Below are 15,389 nucleotides of genomic sequence, written 5' to 3'. Positions count from 1 at the left end.
CATTTTTATAATTTACACTTCACTTTTTTGGTTTTTCAGAGTGTTTAGAAAGTTTTAATTAGTAAATCATGGCTTTTTATTAGCATAAATATGACATGCCACCGAGACACACTTCTTTTAGCCACTCCTCAAAATGGGAAAGACAAGACAACATGTAATTTAGGTAAGGTGACATCTAGGGGTCACAACGTCTCCATAACAGCCATTAGACTAACTACAGTCATATTCAATAAATTAGAACATGCTTTCTGATGAGGCTCGTTTGTCACATTAAAAGTACCTTTTGAAAATAACAAGATTTAAGCATGTATTAAACATACTTTCCATTGAGCCCACATATTAAAAATATATTTTTAATGGTCTGATGTCATATTCTAAATTAAATGCTGTGTTTTCATTAGCTGTGTTGAGAAAATCATCATAATTAACAGAAATAATGGATTGTAAACATTAGTCAGTGTGTAATTTATGCATTGTATATAGTTGGTTTCACTTAGTGGATTGAGTTAATGAAATAAATTAACTTTTCAATAATATTCGACATTTTTATACGACTGTACATGTTTTACTGGTTGTGTTGGAGAAATGCAGGGAAAAGCCTTTTCTGTCTCACGTAAACATGTGGAGTTTGCTAAGCATTCCTATGCTTTGGTCAGATGAGACTTAGATTTAGTTTTACAGGAACAAACTGGTGGCTTTAGGTTGGCACAAAGGGGAAGTACGTGGAAAGACACCTTATACTCACTGGTATGGTGGAGGATCTGTCATAAAATGGGCCTTTTCCTCTTCCAAATGACGTAGGAGTCTTGTTCCACAGGAGGTACTCTGGATGATCAAGAACGAGATCGTGCTAAGAAGCATGGTCCAAATACTCACCTCTGTATGCTCCACCTTATCAAATATTATAGGACAAGACTAAGTGTGGTCCCTATTTGCAAAATGGGGGTGTACTAAACATTAATAGCATGAGAGCCAATAAATGAGGCACAAATTAGGGCAGGTAAGATACTGGCCACTGATTACAACATTACAGAACCCCACTTCAAAACTATTTCCATTTCAAACTTAACAATCGAAGACAATTTCAAATTACTGACTCCTTTAACCTAATCAAATCGTGTATCCACTCTGAATAAAGGCATAGAGCCTAGAAATTTAGCAGCAAGTTTAAAGAAAAATAGACAAAAACTATTTCATGAAAGCAGAGACTGTAGCAAAGTCAAGATTGCCCTTACATTGTGCTTTAAAGTTTTCCAAATGCAACAATCCAACCATATTCTAACTGCAAGGAGCGCAACCGGGCACAGTGGTATAATAGATTAGAAAAGCAATAATACAAAAAGGAATACAAAACTCAAACAATTACAGTGTGATTAAAAAAAATTCTAAAATGACCTAAATTACACATGCAAATGTTTTGTGTTCGCTCCCATTTATTAATAGTAAGGTTGTGAGCAATTCTCGGCCTCCAAATAATCTGTCATCTTCTTCTTCTCTCCTTTCATCCATCTATCAGCAGGATGCATTAACATTAATTGAATTTTAACAGGGAAATTATGCTGCCATACTGTTAGCTCCGTGACAGATTGCCGAGAGGCAAGTTAAACAGCTTGTGTGTCTCATGTTCTTTAGGGAGCTCTTTTAAAACACCAAAACATCCACTTCAGCATTAAACAGCTAAATTATAAGCTCGTTCATTCAGTGAGTGCAGGGACGGGATATTGGTTGGTGTTTCTTCCCAGTCGGAGTGGCTAAAATATATCAAAATTCAATTAAATTCAGTTCAGTTTTATTTATATAGCGCCAATTCTGAATGCACTTTTCCAAAAAAAAAAGTCAATTCAACCCAATTATACAAACAGATTCAACCAAGCAGATTGCGTCGAGTCAATGACTTGCAGCAGTCACTCCTCTTGGATGAGCATGTAGCAACAGCAGACTGTCGCTTGCATTGTGTCGCCGACTATGCAGCAATCCCTCCCTCACACTAAGCTTGCACATGTAGGATCATCAGCAGTTTCAAGATAATATATTTTTTTTATGTCATTTAACCTTTAATGAACAAGGAAAGTCCCATTGAAATTAAGAAACTCTTTTTCAAGGGAGCCGTGACCAACAGGCAGCAAAAGTTAAACAACAATTACAATTAGATTACACAATTAAAATATTGTACAAATTAAGAAAAACCGTCACAATTTAGGGAGGTCATCTCTAGTGCTCTCAGTTTGGACTTAAAAGTGCTCAATGAAATAAGTTCAGTTAATTCCCAGACTTTTTGCAACATGTTTCATTAAATAAAAACCTATAATTCCTGGAAGAAAATAACTTTTTTAAACTTCTTATATTCCTTATTTAACACATTAAAGACCACAAAGCCCATTTCGCTTCCATTTTCAAATATATTCAATATGGTGGGTGGCTGAGCAACTGTGGCTCAGTGGGAAGAGTAGTCGTGCCTGGGTAAGGCACTTAACCCGAGGTTGCTCACCGATCTGCATATCTGAGTATGAATGTGTGCGTGTTTCTTAATGCGACTGGTTGATTGTGGTTCTACTGTGAAATGCTTTGATTGGTCAGTATGATTAAAAAAGCACTATTCATTCCATTTACAGACCAGTATAGGATTTTCTGCTCATTAAGCTGCCCTCAGCTGGTTAGGTGTTACCAGAAGACAGCAGATGGTTAGATATGAAGCCCACCCAGTGACTCGGAGCCAAGGTGAAGGGGAGCAAATCTGGTGAAAGTAGAGAGCCAACAAATTAGGCTTGAATGATGGTTGGCCACAGGAACAGACTAATCTAAGAGGAGTACAACACTAAGGCTACAGCCAAAGTAGAAAACAAGAAAAAACAGAGCAGGTAGCGATCAAAGTCCTGAAAAGGAAAACACCTTTATTTCAGCTGGTACCTCATAGTAAACATTGATCTGACAGAGTCTGAGCAATTACATTTTTATTACATGGAGCACTGAAGATGATAGACATTTCTGATTGCTACAAAGCTCAACGTACCCAGGGACCCCTTAATAAACCCAGACAACTAAATGCAATAAGGACACTTTCCATACTCTCTGAACAGTGCTGGCAGCTGATGAGCAACATGTATCCGAAGCCACATGTTCCTCCCAAGAGGAATAAATAGGCAAGAATAAATATGTGCAATTTAAATATTTAATCCACGCTTAAAGCAACACAGCTGCTGTGGAAAAAGACAGTAAAGAAAGCTGGCAAAGAAATGTCAACAGAGTAAATAAAATACACTACAATTAAAATCTGCAAAGGTCCAAAGAAAAAGACTTACTTAAGACGACTTTAAAGGTTTACAAGAAAGTCAGGCTGATCAGAGCAAGACACTTGCACAGTACTGTATAGTTATCCTTTGCTTACAAGCTGTTATGTTCAGAAAAATACGATCAAACAATAATCCTAATTATAGTCAAGCTTCGCTGAATAGACGCTTCAATAGAATAAAAAGCAAAACTGTGATACGGACGTAATTTTACATGCTCTGTCAAAGCCTTAACTACAATAATTTGACCACGCAGGAACGATGAAGATAATGAAGATAAACATCAGTCCTTTCAAACCATCACAAGGACAAAGAGTCTGCAAAAGATGAATTGCTCAATTTCAGGGTACATGTGTTGCCAGAGCAAAACAAAAAGGAACAGAAAAAAAAGACATTAAGTCTTTTTAATGAACAACTGATTATTTGAAACATCCTTAGCCTCCCCGTCCTCAGAAACATCCCATCAATTCCATGTCCATAACTGGAAAAGTCCAAAACCACTGGGGCTTATTTAGGAAAAATGAGTAATTATCTGTGCAAAATCCCTGCATGAATCCTCATTAGTGTTTCAATTAAGAGGAAAGAGAAGCATTTTCAGAATGTTTCCAGTGAGTGAAAGTGACCGCTGAAATTTTACAGCACTTAAAACAGTTCTGCTTTCTCCATTTTACCCACAATGTGTCAGAAAATATTGATTTTATTTTATGTGCACATTTTGAAAATTTCCTGGAAACAAATCTGTTAAGTTAAAAGAAAAACATCTGCAGTCAACCACTGTCAAGTTATCTAAACTGTGCTTCCCTACTTGAAAGCGATAGACATCCACACACAGTTACTTCCACTGAGTTCCTCAATGACCAAACAATCTTCCTTTCTTTCATCATTTATTTTTAGACAGTTCTTCAGTTCTTTGTTTCCAGTCATTTTTTCCCGGTGAAAAATTCAATTCAATTCAAAAATACTTTATCAATCCCAAAGGGAAATTAAATGTTGTTGTAGCTCATTATGATGAAAAACCTTGAACAAACAACACAAAGAATGCACAGACTTAGATATGAAGTAGTGTAAGGAATACTTGTGTTTGTGGTGTAAATAAGTCAACGTATTGATGACTGAAAACCAGAAACTACACCAAAGCAATTTTTACTTCACAACAGTCTCCTTTCTCACAGAAACTCTGTAATATTTGCTAAGAAGAAATATTCCAAATATATCAGGATGCCATAAATACATATGTGTGCTGCCCTGCGATGGACTGGCGACCTGTCCAGGGTGTACCCCGCCTCTCGCCCATAGACTGCTGGAGATAGGAACCAGCTCCCCAGTGACCCATTATGGAATAAGCGGTAGAAAATGATGACTGACTGACTGACTGCCATAAATACACACTAAACAAATTCTTGCACATCATGTTTTCAATAAACAGCTAATTATTTATGTTAAACATTTAGGAAAAGCAAACAATGCATGGTAATAGTTACTGATCAGAAATGTTTGGGTCACACCCTATTAAGCAATTAGCAACATCTTAGAAGCAACCAAGTCCAGAACAATATTGTTTCAAATGTTTGTTTCCGTACCTGCCTCTCTGGTACTTATAAAGATCTCTCAGTTTTGCACAGATTCTTCTCCTTCTTTTGGAGTTTATTTGGTGGTTGGCAAATTCATTTAAGGTGCTTTTACCGCCATCTATCAAACTGGAGTGTGGACGTCAAAGATAGTCAGGGAAGTTCCCTAAATATACACCTTAGTGTATGCAAAAATTAAACATGGTTTGACAACCCAGTGTTTTTAAGAAATCTCATCACTTGATTTCAAATATCTCTAGATATATTCCTTAACATATAAACTAAAGTGCTTTTTTTTGCTCTTTTCAGTAGTGATGCCAGATGTTCACTGAGATATGTTAAGGCGCGTATGACCAATCCTCAGGTGTTTTGCACAAATTCTTCTTCTTCTTCTTGGATTTTATTAGTGGTTGACAACTTGACTACCATTGTGTGAAAGATTCATTTTTGAGGTTTCTGGACTTTCAAAATTTTTATTACTTGTTACAAAATAAATCTGCTAAACTGTTCCCTGCTAACCAAGTTGTTTTACTCACCAATCTCAATTTGTACCACATGATGTCTAAATAACACCATTACCTCTGGGTTTCCTAACTGTTTCAGTAAATGAGTGTGAATTTTAAAAGAAGTCATTCTTAAAGAGCTTTTGATGGACTTGAAAGCTTCAACCATCTTATTCAACTTTAATTTGCAGAGCCATTAAACTGTTACATGTTCAACTGAACAAAGGACTCTCATGCAATATCAGGAATCTTATTGGCCCCTGATCAATATCAAAATGCCGCCTGAGACAAGGGTATGACTTCAGAAGAGAACTGATCATCGGTTTTACCCCGGAGACTGAAAGGGAAGAAACAAATGACAAAGCAACGGCCAACTCAAAGAGAACCGCTGTTATTGTTGGAGCAGAAAATCGATTCTCCTTCCTATAGCTTATTAGTGCTTTGTTTGAAAAGAAGGCTTATGATCGCTGAAAATCTGATCTGCCAAAACTCAATAAAGGGGACTGTTTAAGTTAATTATAAAAATATTTTTTAAAACACATATAATGAAATGAGTACACATCTTGGCAAAACAAGCAGGGAGATTTGGCAAATGGGAAGCAGATAAAAGCACGTAACAATTTTGCTTGAACTAATATGGTATCCTGCAAAATAATAAAACAATACATTAATTTCTAAATCTACATGATGACATTTAAATTAATCTTATATCAAACAGCACAGTGACTGGGCTTTAACCTTATAACATTTATTTATTACACGGATGGATGGTCGGATGTCTGTACTGTAGGATTTACTTCAGATGCTTATAAATTAATTGAAATTATTCTAAACAAACAAAAAAAGGACAGATTCAGATTCCACGTGGACAGGTAGATATTTTTATTTTCACTTTGAGACACAGGAAGGAAAATGTTAAGTCTGTTGGACTATTCAGGTGTTGTGAGACAATAAGGTTTACAGTTTTAATCTAAAAATACTTTTGTCAAGCTCTGGTTGAACGTGTGGTAGAGAAAAGGACACATTCTTTGCAGAATGGTGGTTTCCTCAAGTCCAGAAACACTTGAAAGCTTTTTCTTTTGCAGAGTGTAGACAGGAATCTATATTAGGTACTAAAACATTCCTGAAAGTGTCCAAACATTCATTTTAAAGCATTTTCAGCTTTCTGCAGCTTTCGTAAAGACATGGAGCAAAAGGTTGGATTAGGTGGTACAATAGATGGGATGCCACAGGTTAGTTGTGGAGTAATTAATATGGGAGACAGATGGCTCTAGTAAAGGTAAGGACTTGAGAAGTGGCTGAGAAATGCCCACTAAGGGAGGTGAAAAACAAACAGCAGCCTTAGCCACTCTCACAAAGACTGTGCAGAAGTTTTAAACCAATCCTGATTCTTCTTTATATTTTTTTTCTACGCAGCAAGACTTTTAAAGTTTTTTTTAAGTGTTATTGATCATCAGTTTGTTCAGACTCTAGAAAGGTTTCTCAGTTTTCTTTGGACTTTGGCGTGTTTCTCAATCACTTTCTGCCAGGTCCTCTGACCTGATTGGGTCAGCATATTGTGCAGAGAAGAAAAGCAAAGGTTAAAAGAACGTCAGAAGGATTACTTTTAATGATTCCCACATAGAACAAGTTTGATACTATTCTAAGAGAGATCCAAGCTGTAACAGAGGTTTCCATTTAAAACTCAGGAGTATCTAAATCCAGTCCTCTAGAGCTACAATCTGGGAACCTCTAGATGTATCCCTTCAATTATTTAATTTAAAAACCTGCTGCAACTTTATATTTGATGCAAACTAGCTGGCATGCGTCTGATATGAGAACGCTCTATTCATTAGAGACTTGAGGCTTGACTTGGACTTGACCCTCACAAACCTGAGATTTGACATTAGGCTAAAATATTTAGAACTTGACTTTGACTTACAGGAGACTTGACTTGGACTTTCTTCTCAAGGACTTGATTTTAACTTGCCCCACAAAAACTTTAAATTTGACATGGACTTCGGGCAAAAACCATGAAACTTGTCGTGGACTTGTCACATAAAGACCAGAGACTCGCCTTGGACTTCGGGTTGAATGACTTAAGACTTGACGGGCTTGAAGCAAAAGACGAGACTTGACTACTTTTTCCGCTTAGCGACTTGAGACTTAACTTTGATTTACCCCTCAAATTAATTGAGACTTGATATCTGAGAAAACCTTCAACTTATTCTATTACAAATACCAAAGAAAGGTTAGGTCATAATTTGGCTCAACTCTTTGGGAATGTGCTTTCAGATATTGTCACTTCGTGTTTTGGTCTCAACTTTGACATTTGCTAGAGTTACTGTAAAGTAATACAGGAGACCATGAGAAAACATGTAGTGTATGAGATGAAAGTTATTGTATTCTCAAGAACCAAGACCATGAAGAATGTATATCGCTGCTCTCATAGAGTTGTGTTTGCCCCTTTGGGTAGGACTCCTTGTGAAAAAGATGCACAATTTACCCCATAGACATCATTTTCTATCTAAACTCTTATATATCAAACCTGCAATTGAGTGATTGTCCATGAAGTGTTTAACAGGGCTCGTCCGGGATTTGAACCCGGGACCTCCCACACCCGAAGCGAGAATCATACCCCTAGACCAACGAGCCGAGGTTTATGTCAGCGACTTGTAAGGTGTGGTGTCGGACTAGATGGCATGTTGAAAACGCTTGGGTTTCCACCAGTCTGCGACAGTTTGGTCTTGTTCCGACACACAAATGCCCCTTTTTCACTGGCTCGATTTGGCCAGCCCGGAACAGCTCTGCAAGGCTCCATACGGCTCTGCACGTTGTGTGTTGTATTTCCATAAACCCGCTTTTGCTCCGCTGAAGGGGACACCTCCTGGAGGCGTGACTTTAAAGCATCATGTGTCGTGCTGCATAACTGCAAATAAAACACCCAACTGCCAATGTAAAGAAGAAAAGACTGAAACGCGTTACAAAAACAGGAAGTAACACGTCTATTGCCTGGGGATTAAATCTGCTGACTGCAATGACAATCAGATTTGATGGGTAGGATTTTGACATCTGTTTTATTATTCTTATTTAAGATTTCCCTTTCCCTTTAAGAGACTTGGAAAGATTTGAATTAGGTCCCATTTTATTTCTAATAGTTGTTTCCTATATATTTATTCAGCTGCCGCTGAATATTGTAGTCTCCTATGATCACCAGAAAAGCTTGCACCACGTTGTTGCTCCAAGGGGTGACTTTTCCGGATAACTGTGCAAACTCCATCATATGTTTCTCTCACTCGCTTGAATGCATGTTTGAAAATGCAGGTTGTTTTTTTACGCTGGTCGACTCTTACAGCTGGCCGCGCCCACGGCCAATCAGTGAACAGCCATTTGTTCACGCCACGTATAGTACCGACTCGGCCTCACTTAGCCCTGCTAATGGTGCGTTCACACTGAACGCGGATTCTGCAATAGGAGTGGCCAATTTACATGCTATCCCTATGTAGAGGCGCGTTCAGGAGCGGAGCGGCGCGGCACGGTGCGAAGGAGACGGAGGACGCGAGTGAAGCGGGAGCGGAGCGAGAGCGATGGACGAGTTGAAAAATCTGAACTTTTTCCTAAATTCGCGTCGCGTTAACCAATCAGGGACTGGATGTGGCTGTGACGTAGGGTAAAAGACCACAGCGGAGAAGAAGCGGTTGTCAGTGAAGATGGAGGACCAGATCATAGTGGCGGTGTGCGGCAAGCCAGAGTTGTATGACTCAACTAATTACTTTTACCGAGACAAGTACAGAAAGGACCTGGCCTGGTTATGTTTAGGCACAAATATCTTATATTTAGGAGATCTGGACATTAAAAATCGGCTGTTTTTTTTACTGAGCTAAGATTTATTTACTCACCGAAGACAGATGGACAGAAGTTCAGCAGCGGGGATACAGAGCCGGTAGTTGGTGTCCTGGAGGCCGATTTGTCTCCCAACGCGGGACAGCTGATCTTCGAACTGGGTCCTGGATAGACGGAAGTACCGCTGAAATCGACCGTCATCCAGACGCAGCTCCTGGAGTAGGTGGTGGTACTCTCCAAACTGTTCCCGTCCCTGAAGAATGTGGTGAACCCAGGGACGTCGACGTCGGCGGCGTTTTTCGACTCTCCACAGGTAAAACACCATAATTATCCATGAAATCCATGTCCGCCATGTTCAGTTGAAACCAGCAAGCAGCAGATGGAAGCTCCTCCTATTTGATGACGCGGCGAAGCTTTGCCGCTTGTTGCGAAATGCCAACGCGGAGTTCATGCGGAATATCAAGCGGGCAAAAGCACACAAATGAGGCAAAATATTCGCAGAATCCGCGTTCGGTGTGAATGCACCATAAGAAGGAGGTACTCAAAAAGTAGGTACCGGTAGTGAAATAACAGTAATGGAGTGGAGCCGAGTCGGGCCAAATCGAGGCAGTGGAAAAGGGTCATTAGAAGACTGGCAGTTGGTAGTGGCTCACTGGTCTAGGGGTAGGCTTCTCACTTTGGGTGTGAGAGATCCCAGATTAAAATTCTAATGAGCCCTGTTTGGTTGTATAAGGAGAGTACACCTAAAAGACTGAAAATTTAAGAAAACTGGTGTTAAAACAAATATCACATCTGCTGTAGAGCTTTGAGGCATTTAGGAATATGATCAACAAAAAGCAGTTTTAAGCTCTCATCAACCACCTTAAGGTGCACATTACAGAAGTTTTGGTTTAAGTGGTGGGTAGGACTGTGATTGTATCTGCTCATCTTAGAACCCTTATTGTTTGACTTGTAATGTGAAACATAAAAGCTTAACCAAAAACGAAAAGTGCACTTGCTTTCACGTACTTTTCTCCTTCTCTCTCTTGTTTTGAAATGCTTTTTGGCTCTTAACTGACCATCCCCTGTAAATTGCATGTTGACACTATTTCCACCAGCCTGCGATAGCTTGATCTTGTTCTGACATACTTAGAAGGCTGACACTAAAACAAGAAGTAACACATCTATTGTCTGGGGATTAAATCTGCTGATTCCAGATAACTGTGTGAACTCCATCATATGTTTCTCTCACTCACTTGAATGCACATTTGATTTGAATGTATCCAGGATTTGAACCTAGAACTTCCCACACTAAGAGTCATACCCCTAGACCAACGAGCCAAGGTCTGTGTCAGCAACCTGTAGGGTGTGGTTTCGGACTAGATGGCATGTTGACAGCGCTTGGGTTTCCACCAGCCTGCGATAGCTTGATCTTGTTCTGACATACTTAGAAGGCTGTCAGCTGGCAGTGGCTTGCTGGTCTAGGGGTTGGTTTTTCACTTTGGCTGTTTCGAGGTCCTGTGTTCAAATCCATGTTGATCCCTGTTTGGTCATTTAAGGAATTAAGAAAACAGGTGCTATAATCAATATCAAGTCTGCTGTAGGGCATTGAAGAATATCATCAAACAAAAAAAACATTTTTAAGCCTCATCAATAGGCCTTATAGTTTTTGAGTAAGAGAAAGTTGTTCGAGAGCAAGTTCAAGCAGTTTGTCCTTTTGTCCATTTTTCCCATTCACTTTATGTAATGTCATGCCTTTAATATTATATTTTCTACAAAAAACGATCGACATTAATGTTCACCTGTCCATTCTGATGTCAATTCAGTTTCCGTGTTATAGGGAGTAGTTCAGGATCATGCTCCGTCATGTTAAAAAGGTGACTGAGGGCAGATCCGGAGTGAAGTGCTGCACTGCATGTTAGTGACTCTGGCCTGTTCCTGTTTGTTGTGGCAATGTCCAGACAGTGCAGCAACAAGGTCTTGTACCAGCGATTTGTTTTTCTGTGGGTGGAGTAATAATGGATCAGCTGGTCTGAAAGGTCAGCTCCACCCATGTTTTTATTGTAGGCTGTAACTGGTGTTGGACATGGAATTCCTCACAGCCCAGGAGCCATCTTCATCCTTCATCCTTCTATTCATTTTCTCTCTAGAAAATGCAGGATGGATGTTGTAGCATCATTGTGTGTCCATCCATTTCAGAAAAACAAGAGGCCCCTCTCTGATCTGGCAGACCCTCTTCTACCTTTTTTTCGTAAGAGCATTTTCTCTCCCTTTGGGACATCCTTTTCTGTTCTCCCTGTAGGTGCAACATGTTCCAAATTTCACATGTGACAGATCCATGAACAGTTTGGGACTGGTGTAAAAGTTGTCCATTTAAATATGGTATCCGGTGCCAAGACCAGATGTCTGAATGAGGTTCATGACTACATCATAAGACAACCTATGCTCACTTTGAGATTCAGATGTACTGGTTTATCTGAATCTGATTGTGTAGCTACTGCTTGTGTAGCAAGAACAAAAAGTTGGCTTGTCCTTCATGTATTGTGTCATTCCAGTTTTTGCCTTAGTTGCCACCATCCTTTCATCCACAGCCAGCTCCCTACTGGGGTGGAAATAAGCCAGGCAGGTAGTGAGGATGTCATCATAGAGAGGCCTGACTCTAAACAGTTTGTCATGTGGAATTGTTCCCTTTTTTCTGTCGTTCTGTACAGCTTCATCAGGATTACTAAGGTGGATGTTTCAAAATATTGATTTAAACTTGTCTCTTGACATCAATTTTTGGGGAAGGGGGACAGACAAAATATTATTTTGTTTCCAGTAGTCCTGAATACTTGGAAGTGACACCAAAGACATGTAGATCAGGAGACCATAAAACTTCTACAAACGTTCCACTCACCTGTCACTCCATTTGTATTTCTTCCCTGATGACTTGTTTTTTGCTACATTTTTGTTGGTATTGCGGCAGATTGTCTTCACTGTTTCAGTGGCAAAAAAACAATACAAAAAGATATTTTGGACTATGGGATATTACTTTATCTACCTGGACTCCTGGTGTTTCCCCATGGCTGGAACCTGCTTATTTCTGGCACACTGTCAGCATCTTTTTCTGTCTTCCAGGGTTCACATCTAGGGAGTGGTTCTGCGGCCCGACCCAGCGGAGATCAGGACCTTACAGCTGCGAGGCGCCGCTGCTTGAATCTCAGAGCAGCCACATCCGCATTAGAGGGTGACACGGGAGTGGATTTTCTCTCCTGTCCCATCCCGCTCCCACAGAAAAATGTCTTGTCCCATCCCAATCCCAGGCCAGCATAACGAAAAAAATCCTGTCCCGTCCCACTCCTGGTAAATTGACTCCCACTCCCATCCCGCTCCCATTCAGAACGATTCCCACTCCTGTGCCACTCCCATTTTTGTTTTCTTTATTTAGTCTTTTGGCAATTTCTTTCTTTGAAGGACCAGTTAGGTCCCTGTTTTTAGCTGTAGTAAAGGCCAGTTAAAGTAAAAAGAATAATAATGAAGAAATAATAAAATATCAAACAAGGAAACAGACCATGCCTATCTTAGTTGAATAAACAAAATGTACATAGTTGTATTTTACTTATTTATTAAGTGACTGTTTCCTTTGAACAATGACATCACCTTTATGTTTCAAGTTACTGAAACGAAAGAAAAATGCACCTAGTAAGAGAACTGTACTTGTTGAACAAAAGGCCAAAAAGGCATTACCTTCACAATTTAGAAACTGTACCTCAATGGTTCACAGCCCTGGTCCTCAGGGACCCCTTCCCTGCAAGTTTTAGATGTGTGTCTGCTCCAGAACACCTGATTCAAATTCTAACATGACCTCCTATACAGGCATCAAGAATGGAGGGTCAAACTGGACAAAATTAATACAATAAAATCATCATTAAATAAATAAATGTTGTGAATGTCCCATAAGTGAAGTAAATGTAACATGAAAGAAATGTAACATTAAATGTGCCATTAAATTAAAGGTACCATTTATTTATTTAATACATCATTAGAAACAATAAATGTACCATTATATCATGAAATGGACTATAATGCAATTAAATATGCCACTGAATAATTAAGTATAATTTTAAAGACGACATGACGTAATTAGTGGTACACTTAATATTTAAGGATGTATTAAATAAATTGTACGTTTAATGGTACATTCAATTTTTTTCTATTTCACAACATATTTATTTAATATCTTCCCTTGATGAAGCCTTTCTACGAGGTCCGCGAGGGGACATGGGAAATTTTTTCTCTTTTGCGTTCCCACGCAATAGTCTTTGCGTTATTTCGCAATACTTTGTGGGATAGTTTCCAAACCAGATAACTGCAAAATTGAAACAAACACTACACCCATTTTGAGATTTATTGAGTTTTATTTTGAAATCAGCATTAAATAAAATTATCTTCAATCAGACTAAAAGACAGTTTTTATCCACAAGCTGTCAAACAAACTACTGAACTCTGGACCATAAAACTGCACGAAACCACATCTGTGACACTTTATTTCCTTATTACTGCTGCATGATGTGTACTTTTTTTTGTACGCCATTAGTGTTTTTGTTTTTATCGTGATTTGAACGGTTCTTCTAATCCTAAGCATTTTATCGCATTGTTTACTGCGTGTTAACCTGCATATGACAAATAAACCATATCAATCACATATCAGTGTTTGTTTTATGAGCAGTTTATCATCTGTGCTGCTGTTCCAAAATGCTGAACGCAAAAGTATTGCGTGGAGACGCGAAATAAATAAATTTCCCCATGTCCCCTCACGGGCTTCCGTACCTTACCTCTTAAATCTTTAGAGCACATGCAGCAATTTTGTTGGTCAGATGAGACTTGACACATGTTGGTACTTTTGGTTTGATGAATGAAGAGATGCAGGGCTGATTTAATCCAGAATCTGTTTTACAAGTGTCCCTTAATCACTGGTGAACTTGATTACGACTAAACACGTTTTACAAGCAGCAGACTGCATGTTAACACCGCTACATTCAACTCTCCTGAAGTTTGGTAATATTTGCGACTTTCCTGTCAGCTCTATGAGTTTAATAGATAAGTCCTTACTTCTGACTTTACGTTACAAATCCAATTTTACCACGTCCAGTTCTCCACCTGCGTTTGCTCCCTCCATTCTGAACGCAGGTGGAAAACACCGAGCAGAAGCACTGTTGGCTTGTGGGTCGTGTAGTTCGTTAGACTCACATTATAGTATAGGCTTCTTGGAAAAAAACTACACAATGGCGGCGTCGATCCAAGTTTTTTTTTCTTAAAGTTTGTAGCAAAGTCTCAGTTTTACATTTCCAAAGACAATTGATCCTAGTTTATTTCCCTCCTATTAGTTAGCTCCCGCTCCCGTCTGCTCCCGTTCATTTTTTATCCTGTACCGTCCCAATCACGGGATCTTTACTGATGCTGTCTCCCGTCCCGCGGGTTTCCCGTGGGAATCCCGTGACCCGTGGGACTCCCAAAAAAATGTCAGCCTCTAATCCGCATCTGCCAGAACCTAATCTTTTTCTTTATAACGTCCCTCCTCTTTCTCAGTTTCTGAGACAAACTCAGAACTTTCTCCCTCAGTCAGCTGCGAATCTCCCTTTTTGTCTTCGAGCCTTCTGAAAATCCTTGACATCACAGTATAAATTACTAAACTGTGTAAAACTTACAAACTAAATGCCACAAATGCCTAAATGTAGAAACTCACTGTAAATATTGTTATTATTATAATTTTCCTGCTACTCCATTCCTGCATTACTCCGCTTCTCATCGTTCTCATCTCAACGTCGTTGGGCAATTTGCCTCCATGCATTAGCAACAACTTGCTATCCATTCTTATTGATTGAATATGTGAGATTTACAACAGCAAACACATTAGCAAGCATGTTTGCTAGGACATACAGTTTTACATTCTCAGAGATTACAGAGAAAACGTTTTTTTCTCCCAACAAGAAAGATGAAAATATTCTGAAAATTTGTTTTTAATAAATTTAGAATAACTCTGGTTTAGTTGGCCTATTAACACAATTTATAAATAGGTGTTTAGTTTAACATCATCGCTTTAAACATAAATTAAAACAGACTCACAGAGGCAGGGTCGCATCCATGAACTCCAGAGGGTTAAAGGGAAATTTCACAGACTTTTGCATATAGGCTGTTATAACCATTATAGATGGACTAAGTTGATGTTAGCCGACATGCTAGTGTTAGCG

At 39.1% G+C, this 15,389-nt stretch overlaps 1 non-coding gene across 1 annotated transcript; it reads right to left on the bottom strand.

Annotated features, from left to right (window-relative positions):
- Positions 1-7,920: 7,920 nt before the first annotated feature.
- On the bottom strand, positions 7,921-7,992 carry trnap-cgg. Its single transcript has one exon. It is a non-coding gene; the product is annotated as a tRNA-Pro (tRNA).
- Positions 7,993-15,389: the final 7,397 nt, after the last annotated feature.

The sequence above is a fragment of the Girardinichthys multiradiatus genome, chromosome 21 (assembly GCF_021462225.1).
Source record: "Girardinichthys multiradiatus isolate DD_20200921_A chromosome 21, DD_fGirMul_XY1, whole genome shotgun sequence".
In the NCBI taxonomy this organism is placed as follows: domain Eukaryota; kingdom Metazoa; phylum Chordata; class Actinopteri; order Cyprinodontiformes; family Goodeidae; genus Girardinichthys; species Girardinichthys multiradiatus.
Note: the sequence above shows the minus strand (reverse complement) of the source record. Positions and strands in the feature narration are given on the sequence as shown.